Genomic DNA, 9,641 nt, shown 5'->3' with positions numbered 1-9,641 from the left:
CCAGGTACGCCGCGGACCGCTCCGCCATGCTCGGGTACGTTAGCGAGAACATCAGCCACGTCAGCCACAGTTGCATGACATGCACCGCGTACAGCCATTGTGGTACGTGTAGGCTCCGTGTACGCTAACCGCGTCGGGCCTGGGCATGCCGGCGACCTTGACGCCGGCGCATATCGGAGTCAGGCGCAGAGCTTCAAGCTGCCTAAGAATGAGGCGAGATACCGGACCCACGTCGCGCGTCGTCTTCTTTTTGTTGTACATGCCCTTGCACTGAGCGTCTACCACAGTGCCTATAGTGGAGGACATGTGGTTATTGTCCCACAAGCGCCTGCAGGCTTCCGAAGTGAGCGCTTTTGACCGCAACAGTTGCAACAGCTCTTCCCTGAGCATCGACCCCTTGGGCACTGGCGCATTCAGGTTTCTCACGTACTCTGGCACCCACTCGAGCGAACTGTCCGGGTTGGCGTTCAGGTCCTTGACAACCCTGACAAACATGTCCATGCTTATCATGTTGTGCCTCTGCGGGCGCTTCCCGCGAAACTTGATGGACTCGAGAGTTCTGGTGATACCCTGAACCTTGTACCAACGGTGATCTGCGGTAGACTTTGCGCACAGGGTGCCCCGTGAGCCCCGGAACACAATCGCGGGGTCTCGGAGCTTCATTGTATTAAAAGTTCTAGGCCTGTCGGCTCGCTGGTGTAGCCACCGCGAGAGAAACCGACCCTAGCTCGGCCCAGGCTAGACCGCAATTTGAGTACGCTTACATCCACGCGGGGATAGCTTTGATCACACTGGGATGCGTGGCCATGGTTGTGAGCATAGTGCTCAGCTACTTCGCCGCAAAGAGCAAACTGAAAATGGACGACGCGTCGGATCCGCACAGGGGTCCCAAGAGCACCGGGACCGTAATGACGTGCCTCGTCATGATGAACATTGAGCTGTTCATGGCCGTGATAGCGGGATGCATGGAGTTACTGTATCGACCTCTGATTAGCGACGGGCAGAGGCTGCATAACATGGAGTGTGCCATCGCCGTGTTCAACATCGTAATCTACGTGATGTACGTTGTGACCATGGTCATGACTTCGACCGTTCTGAAAGAGAGACAGGAGCCCGTCCAGGATGTTCAGAGAGCGTTCCCGGACATGACAGCCTCTGTGCGAGACTGCAGAAGCTACAGCCCGTACAATTCAATATCGAGCATTATCTAATGCGTGCCTGTGTTTACACAAGGCTCACATGGACCGCATTAGGACCCGCATGACAGATAGGACTGAGAGCGCGTGTCACCGAACGCTACACAACCCGTAACGTATTTACATTTATGGACATGTGCAAGGCAACCCGTGCCAAAAGTCAGGAACAAGTCCCCCGGTCGACCAAGACAGAAAGCTCAGCAACCGACACAATGTCCGCCTGGTACGACTGTCTGCGCCTAAACAACGTGTCAAATGTGTCATCGCATCCGGATTCGATTTAATAGGACCTCAAGAAAGTCACCTCACCAGACCCTTTTTCGTTGAGTGTATGCACCAGCACAGTATCGGGGACCTGTTGGCCTTATTGTGTTTCTACGTTGACCCGAAAGTGAAAAGCTTTTATGACTATCCCTCGAGAATTGTACGATTTGCAGACGCCCAGCAAGTGGACCAAGCACCCTGGCCAGCTTCAAGCAAGGCGAGGCCAAGTGAAGAGTGACTCTCAATGCGCAATGGGACTCTCTTGCGCTTACATCACTCACACACACACACACACACACACACACACACACACACACACCTTTGAGCTTCAACCATGATTACTGTATATGTGACACGTGTGACTTTGTTTGCCTGTTCATGACTCCTTGTAATAAACCCAATCATGATACAAAAAAAAAACACCATGTCTGTGTCTCTCATTTCAGTGTTGTGTTTAGACGACCCTACGTCGTGCGGCACAAAAAGCACACATACCACTCCTCGACCGGGCACACTGTAAGATGCGCACCAGTGCGAGAGAAAACAATCCTGTCTGGGAGAATGTCTTGCCACACTGTAAGTGAATCAGACTGGCATGAACCGCAATGAGATGAACACCCGTGTGGTGAAAAGGAGAAAGTGTGCACTGAACAAGCACAGAGAGGCAGCTGTGCTCACTCTTTCGCCTCTTCGCCAGCGGCGTTCTTTCGCAGACAAATGGTTTATCGAACACAGGTCATCGAATAATATCACCAAATATAATCAAATAAACACATCAGAGTGTTGGAAAAGCACAGGCCTTGTTGTTCTGTGGCTGTGACTTGCATTTTAGCACATGCTGTATAGCATTCTGTCAGCAGATGCCAGCAGACCGCCACGTTCCTGTCCGTTAACCCTTGTGTTGTCCTCGGGGGTCACGGGGGACCGGTTCAGTGCATTTGAGTAGATTTTGGCCTCTCCTCTCCTCTCCTCGCGCTTTCGGGTCCCTGAGACCCCATTGCTCGTCACGCTCCGGGTCTACTACACAAGCCTAGTCCCCGTCGGCGGGGTCCCGGAGACCCCGCGCTTTGCCGGCGGCGTTCGGTTTGTACCGCACAACGAGCCTAGGGTCCCTCTCGGGTCCCGGAGACCCCACCGCCGACGGCGTTCGGTTTCTACCACACGTGCCTCGTCCCTCTCGGGTCCCGGAGACCCCCGCCCGTCGATAGTTCATCAACGCACCGTTTGTACTACACGAGCCTTAGCCCTTGTGTTGTCCTTGGGGGGTGGGGGTTCCCGGGGGACCGGTTCAGTGTATTTGAGTAGATTTTTTGGCCTCTCCTCTCCTCTCCTCGCGCTTCGGGTCCCTGAGACCCCATTGCTCATCAGGCTCCGGTTCTACTACACAAGCCTAGTCCCCGTCGGGGGGGGTCCCGGAGACCCCGCGCTTCGCCGACGGCGTTCCATTTTCTACCGCACGAGCCTAGCGTCCCTCTCGCTTTGCTCACGGCGTTTGCTTTTTCTACCGCACGAGCCTAGCGTCCCTCTCGGGTCCCGGAGACCCCCCCGACCGTTGGCTTGTTCATCAACGCGCCGACGGCGTTCGGTGTCTACCACACGAGCCTCGGCCCTCTCGGGTCCCGGAGACCCCCGCGTTGCTCGCGGCGTCTGGTTTGTACTACGCAAAGAACCGATTCCACTACACGATCCCGGTCCCTTCGGACAAGGGCAAGGGCAAGGGCAAGGGCAAGGGCAAGGGAAAGGGCAAGGGAAAGGGAATGTCCCGGCTTGACCTCGGCATACTAAACACTTTTACTATATGCACACACACACACACACACACACACACACACACACACATACTGTACACATTTGTCTTCTTGTTTTTGTGTTTTTGTTTTTTGTCGTGGGTGTCCGATTTTATTTTATTTTTTTATTCTTGTGGACATTTGATCCTAAATTTAGCAGCCAGGTGCAAAGCCAGCATGAAGAAGAAGAAGAAGAAGAAGAAGAAGAAGAAGAAGAAGAAGAAGAAGAAGAAAAAGAACGTGATTCTGACGAGGACCAAGAATGCGAATCTTTCGGTTGCGCGTCAGATGACGAGACAAGCCGAGACGAGGACATTGAACGGGGACGAGGACAAGAAGACGAAGAAGAAGAAGAAGAAGAAGAAGAAGAAGAAGAAGAACAAGAACAAGACAATGGGGGAGTGGTAGCGGCAGCAGCAGCAGCAGCAGCAGCAGCAGCAGCAGCAGTAGTAGTAGAACAAGAAGAGGAATCGTTTGTGTCAAAAGACGGTAAAATCGAGTGGTCCTCGAAAACGTATCATCCCGGCGGCCCTCCACCTCGTCGCTGTGGCAGCGAAAACGAAAATGAAGACCAACAACAACAACAACAACAACACGAGCACACACGCTCTGCTTCTACTGCTACTGCTTCCGCTGCTGCTGCTTCTGCTGTTTCTGCTTCTGCTTCTTCTTCTGCTGCTACCGCCGCCGCCGCCGCCGCCCCCGCCGCTCCCCAGACCCCGGGACCCACAGAGTACGCGGCGGCCCGCGTGCACGACATAGTCTCCGCGTTCGAGCTGTTTGTCACGCGGGACGTGGAGGAGATCGTGGTGGCGGCGACCAACCTCGAGGGCCTGAGGAAATGCGGCCACGACTGGAAAACGATGGACGCCGCGGACCTGCGTGGCTACCTCGGGCTGCTGATCCTCTCGGGCGTGTACAGGTCCCGCAACGAGGCCGCGGAGAGCCTGTGGCACGAGGAGAGTGACAGGCCCATATTCCGCGCCACGATGCCGGTCAAACGGTTCCACGCGTACTCGAGACTGATTCGACGACCGCGAGTCGAGAGCCGCCAGACGAGCCTCGGACAAACTGGCGGCCGTGCGGGACGTGTTTGACGCGTGGGCGCGCCGGCTTCCCGGCCTCTACAACCCTGGCCCCGACGTGACCGTGGACGAGCAGCTGGTCCCCTTTCGAGGTTTGTCATCGTCGTCGTCATCATCGTTTCTTGTGTTGTTGTTTTTTTTTTCTTTTTTTTTTTGTGTACCTAACTCTTTCTTCTTATTCGTCTTATTCATCATCTTCTTCTTGGTGTTGTTTCTTCTTATTCTTCTTCTGTCTTCTTCTTCTTCTTCTTCTTCTTCTTCTTCTTCTTCTTCTTCTTGTGCCTCACATCCAAGGTCGATGCCCGTTCTGCCAGTACATGCCCAGCAAGCCCGCGAGGTACGGCGTCAAGCTGTGGGTGGCCTGCGACGCCAAGTCCAGCTACGCGTGGAACGTGCAGGCCTACACGGGAAAGTCCGCGTGCGGCGCGTCCGAGAGGAACCAGGGCGCCCGGGTGGTGCTGGACCTGACCGAGGGGCTCGCGGGCCCTCGCAACGTCACGTGCGACAACTTTTTCACCTTGTACGACCTGGCGCGGCGGCTCCTGCGCGAGAGGCGCCTCACCCTGGTGGGCACGATGCGCAAAAACAAGCCGGAGCTGCCGGCCGCCTTGCTCGACACCAGGGGCCGCGCGGTCGCCTCGTCCAGGTTCGCCTTCACGCCCGACGCCGCTCTGGTGTCCTACGTGCCCAAGAGGAACAAGAACGTGCTGCTGCTGAGCACGCTGCACGCGGGGGACGCGCGGCTCCTGGTGGCGTCCGGCGGCCGCGCGGCCAAACCCGAGATCGTGCTCCACTACAACGCCACCAAGGGCGGCGTGGACAACCTGGACAAGCTCGTGGCCACGTACAGCTGCCGTAGGAAGACCGCGCGCTGGCCCCTCGCCGTGTTCCACAACGTCCTCGACGTGTCCGCCTACAACGCCTTCGTGATCTGGCGAGAGCTCAGGCCCACGTGGATGCGCGGCAAGCTCAACAGGAGGAGGGCGTTCCTCGAGCAGCTGGGACGGGCGCTCGTCGCGCCGCTCATGGAGAGGAGGAGGAGCCTCCCTCGCACGGAGGCGGCCGCCGCGCTCGTCAGAGCCGCGACGAGAGGGCCCGCCGAGGGACCGCGACGACCGGACGGCGAGCGGGAGCCGCCCGCGCCGAGAGCGGCCGGCGAGAGGAAGAGGTGTCAGCTCTGTCCCAGGAGCAACGACCGCAAAACGAACGCCGTCTGCGCCGGCTGCCGGAGGTACGTCTGCGGGAGCTGCGCGCGGGCCTATTGCGCGGAATGTATGCACGTACGCATGCACGCACCTAACTCGCACAAGGCCGATGGACCACACAAGGGTTAACCCTTGTGTTGTCCTCGGGGGTCACGGGGGACCGGTTCAGTGCATTTGAGTAGATTTTGGCCTCTCCTCTCCTCTCCTCGCGCTTTCGGGTCCCTGAGACCCCATTGCTCGTCACGCTCCGGGTCTACTACACAAGCGTAGTCCCCGTCGGCGGGGTCCCGGAGACCCCGCGCTTTGCCGGCGGCGTTCGGTTTGTACCGCACAACGAGCCTAGGGTCCCTCTCGGGTCCCGGAGACCCCACCGCCGACGGCGTTCGGTTTCTACCACACGCGCCTCGTCCCTCTCGGGTCCCGGAGACCCCCGCCCGTCGATAGTTCATCAACGCACCGTTTGTACTACACGAGCCTTAGCCCTTGTGTTGTCCTTGGGGGGTGGGGGTTCCCGGGGGACCGGTTCAGTGTATTTGAGTAGATTTTTTGGCCTCTCCTCTCCTCTCCTCGCGCTTCGGGTCCCTGAGACCCCAGCCCGTTGCTCATCAACGCGCCGTTTGTACCACACGAGCCTTAGCCCTTGTGTTGTCCTCGGGGGTCACGGGGACCGGTTCAGTGTATTTGAGTAGATTTTTGGCCTCTCCTCTCCTCGCGCTTCGGGTCCCTGAGACCCCAGCCCGTTGCTTTTTTTTTTTTTTTCATCAACGCGCCGTTTGTACCACACGAGCCTTAGCCCTTGTGTTGTCCTCGGGGGTCACGGGGACCGGTTCAGTGTATTTGAGTAGATTTTTTGGCCTCTCCTCTCCTCTCCTCGCGCTTCGGGTCCCTGAGACCCCAGCCCGTTGAAGAAGAAGAAGAAGAAGAAGAAGAAAAAGAACGTGACTCTGACGAGGACCAAGAATGCGAATCTTTCGGTTGCGCATCAGATGTCGAGACAAGCCGAGACGAGGACATTGAACGGGGACGAGGACAAGAAGACGAAGAAGAAGAAGAAGAAGAAGAAGAAGAAGAAGAAGAAGAAGAAGAACAACAAGAACAAGACAACGGGGGAGTAACGGGGGAGTAATCGAGCAGCCCTACTGCTCTGCCCAATTTTGTTAAACTGTTTAACAAATCTGTTAATCTGTGTTTAATCTCATCCCACACAAGGATGCAAACAAATATCACACTTTAATACTTTAATCTCAGTTAAATTCAGACTTGAAAATTGACAAACCTACATAGAGCAACATTACATCATCTTTTGAAAAATACCTTTTTAAAATTGTTTACTGTTTAAACTGAAATAGTTACACTTTTTTATTTTGATAGGTCGCCCGTTTCACAATTATTGGGGGGACCACCCTGGAGATCAAGGTTCGGCGCATGCTGGCATACAGCATGACCAACGAGCTGGCCTCAGGCCTAAACTGGGCTGGCAAGAAAAATAAGGATGTGACCAAACAGAAGCGGTCCTTTAAAGAAATGGCCCTCTGCAAATGCATGTTTGCTAAGTCATTCTGCTTAAGTATGAATGCAGTGCTTTCAGTAAACATTATGCCCTTAATCGATTTTCTGCCCCAAAAGTAGTGCTGGGCGATATGGAGAAAATCAAATATTACGATATTTTTGACAAAATACCACAATATCGATACGATATAGTGTTGACTATTGGTGCTTTCACAAAATATTTACATGAGATTTTTGATAAATAATCATCAGTAATGTGGATATAATGTCTAAATGGGTAAAGGCAAATAATAGAACAGTTACAACAGTCTGGTAAGTTCAGAAAATGACTGTAAACTTTACTGTCTATGTGCGACTGGTGTATACATGTCAAGGTGCGACTAATGGTAGCACAACTCGACGACGACAAGTAGCCCAGTTTGACAGAACACCGGTGTGCGTTGGCCTTTAAACGAAAAAGGGAATGAGTGAAGCCTACCCCTAGGCCAATTCGCTTTTCCGTAGTTCGCCTGTGGAAGCTAAGAAAGGGCTAACCTGAGGCCGAATCACATCTGGCAGGCGGAAGTCTACCTCAGCTAGGCTATTTCTCTAAATTGTGTAACACTGGATAGACTTCTCCGGGAACCATCACCTTATCGTGGTGGAGAGGTTTGTGTGTCCCTATGAACCTGAGGGCTGTGTTGCCTGGAGCTTTGTGCTCCTGGTAGGGTCTCCCAAGGCAAAGTGGTCTCAGGTGAGGGGCCAGACAAAGAATGGTTCAAAAACCCTATGAAAAAACGAGGTAGAGATGATGTGACCCTGCCCGGAGGAAGCCCGGGGCCCCCGTCTGGAGCCAGGCCCAGATGGAGGGCCCGTCAGCGAGCGCCTGGTGGCCGGGTTTGCCACGGAGCCCGGTCGGGCACAGCCCGAAAAAGCTACGTGGCACCTCTCTCTCCAACCCATGGGCCCACCACCTGTGGGAGGAACCGCTGGGGTCGGGTGCGCTGCCACATGGGTGGCAGTGAAGGTCAGGGGCCTCGACGGACCAGACCCGGGCAGCAGACGCTGGCTCTGGGGACGTGGAACGTCACCTCTCTGTGGGGGAAGGAACCGGAACTTGTGCGGGAGGTGGAGCGCTACCAGTTGGATCTGGTGGGGCTTACCTCTACGCACAGTCTCGGTTCTGGAACCATACTCCTGGATAGGGGTTGGACTCTTTTCTTCTCCGGAGTTGCCCAGGGTGTGAGGCGCCGGGCGGGTGTGGGGATACTCACAAGCCCCCGGCTGAGCGCCGCTACGTTGGAGTTTACCCCGGTGGACGAGAGGGTCGCCTCCCTACGCCTGCGGGTTGTGGGGGGGGAAAACTCTGACTATTGTTTGTGCGTATGCACCAAACAAGAGCTCGGAGTATTCGGCCTTCTTGGAGACCTTGAATGGAGTCCTGCATGGGGCTCCAGTGGGGGACTCCATAGTTCTGCTGGGGGACTTCAACGCGCACGTGGGCAATGATGGAGACACATGGAGAGGCGTGATTGGGAGGAACGGCCTCCCTGATCTAAACCAGAGTGGTTGTTTGTTGTTGGACTTCTGTGCTAGTCATGGATTGTCTATAACGAACACCATGTTCGAACATAGGGATGCTCATAAGTGTACTTGGTACCAGAGCACCCTAGGCCAAAGGTCAATGATCGATTTTATAATCGTTTCATCTGATCTGAGGCCGTATGTTTTGGACACTCGGGTGAAGAGAGGGGCAGAGCTGTCAACTGATCACCATCTGGTGGTGAGTTGGGTCAGAGGGTGGGGGAAGACTCTGGACAGACCTGGTAAACCCAAACGGGTAGTGCGGGTGAACTGGGAACGTCTGGAGGAGGCCCCTGTCCGACAGACTTTCAACTCACACCTCCGGCGGAGCTTTTCGTGCATCCCTGTGGAGGCTGGGGGCATTGAACCCGAGTGGACAATGTTCAAAGTTTCCATTGCTGAAGCTGCGGCGGGGAGCTGTGGTCTTAGGGTCTTAGGTGCCTCAAGGGGCGGCAACCCACGAACACCGTGGTGGACACCGGTGGTCAGGGAAGCCGTCCGACTGAAGAAGGAGTCTTTCTGGGATATGTTATCCCAGGGGACTCCGGAGGCAGTTGCAAGGTACCGAAGGGCCCGAAGGGCTGCAGCCTCTGCCGTGAAAGAGGCAAAGCAGCGGGTGTGGGAGAAGTTCGGAGAAGACATGGAGAAGGACTTTCGGTCGGCACCAAGGTGCTTCTGGAAAACCGTTCGCCACCTCAGGAGGGGGAAGCGGGGAAACATCCAAGCTGTGTACAGTAAGGATGGAACGCTGTTGACCTCAACTGAGGAGGTAATAGGGCGGTGGAAGGAGCACTTTGAGGAACTCCTAAATCCGACTAATACGCCCTCTATGGTAGAGGCAGAGCTGGAGGATGATGGGGGATTGTCGTCAATTTCCCTGGTGGAAGTTGCTGAGGTAGTTAAACAACTCCACAGTGGCAAAGCCCCAGGGATTGATGAGATCCGTCCAGAAATGCTTAAAGCTCTGGGTGTGGAGGGGTTGTCTTGGTTGACACGCCTCTTCAACATTGCGTGGAAGTCGGGGACGGTGCC

General features: G+C 55.4%; 1 pseudogene; it reads left to right on the top strand.

The window, feature by feature from the left end:
* Positions 1-806: 806 nt before the first annotated feature.
* On the top strand, positions 807-5,666 carry LOC116035406 (annotated as a pseudogene).
* The last annotated feature ends 3,975 nt before the right edge of the window (positions 5,667-9,641 follow it).

Source organism: Sander lucioperca, chromosome 20 (genome assembly GCF_008315115.2).
Source record: "Sander lucioperca isolate FBNREF2018 chromosome 20, SLUC_FBN_1.2, whole genome shotgun sequence".
Lineage (NCBI taxonomy): Eukaryota > Metazoa > Chordata > Actinopteri > Perciformes > Percidae > Sander > Sander lucioperca.
Note: the sequence above shows the minus strand (reverse complement) of the source record. Positions and strands in the feature narration are given on the sequence as shown.